Source organism: Etheostoma spectabile, chromosome 2 (assembly GCF_008692095.1).
Source record: "Etheostoma spectabile isolate EspeVRDwgs_2016 chromosome 2, UIUC_Espe_1.0, whole genome shotgun sequence".
In the NCBI taxonomy this organism is placed as follows: Eukaryota; Metazoa; Chordata; class Actinopteri; order Perciformes; family Percidae; genus Etheostoma; species Etheostoma spectabile.
The window spans coordinates 20,375,954-20,376,649 of record NC_045734.1 but is presented as its reverse complement, the minus strand read 5'-3'; the positions used below and the strand labels follow the sequence as shown (position 1 = coordinate 20,376,649).

The window sequence follows — 696 nt, the reverse complement described above, 5'->3', positions numbered from 1 at the left end:
TGGTTTTACAACCTCCTTTGGCGAAGAAATTATCAAAAGCAGCCAGCTATTGAGCAAGAAAACAAATAAAGAAATACTAAAGTAACATATGCATGAAAGACATTCAATCAAAACTAAAATGTCCCTGTCATCTTGGATAGAAACATTTATGAAAATGAAATTTTTTTCCTAAATTCAAGAGCAAAGCGTGCCACAACAGTACTGCTACAGTATGTCATGACACCAGAAATACAGAGTGCACATTTTAATTCACACTTTGTGTAAGGTTGTTTTTATATCACAACTGAGCAGTTTGGTCCATTAGAACCAAACCCTAAAGAGCTTTGTCGCATAGTCAGGTGTGTTTGAGGTGGTGTGAAAGCTCATCCAAAGTCTATTGTGGAGTAACGAACTATGAGCCACTTGAAAGCAGGGTTCTAGGTTCCCTTCCAAGTGCACTAGAGTTTAGCTCAATTTAAGTAAGAATGCAATTCGACCCAAATAAAGGAAGTGGACCAAAAAACAGTACATTTACTTGCTTGCAATTTCAACCTTGCACACAATTTACAGACTTAAATATGATTTAAGGGATGATAACTTCCAAATCCATAACCTATAAATACATTGCTCATCATCTGTGTGACAACACATCATAATTTCTCTCTCATCAGGGCCCGCTTTCTCTTTCACTCGCTGTCTTGTCAGCTACTAAACCAT

General features: G+C 37.1%; 1 long non-coding RNA gene across 1 annotated transcript in view; it reads right to left on the bottom strand.

Moving 5' to 3' along the window:
* Positions 1-696, bottom strand: part of LOC116698629 (uncharacterized) — a 2,355-nt gene continuing 1,659 nt past the window's right edge. Inside the window, exon 4 of the long non-coding RNA XR_004334265.1 lies at positions 1-46. This is a non-coding gene — a long non-coding RNA (uncharacterized LOC116698629). The remainder of the gene's footprint in view (positions 47-696) is intronic.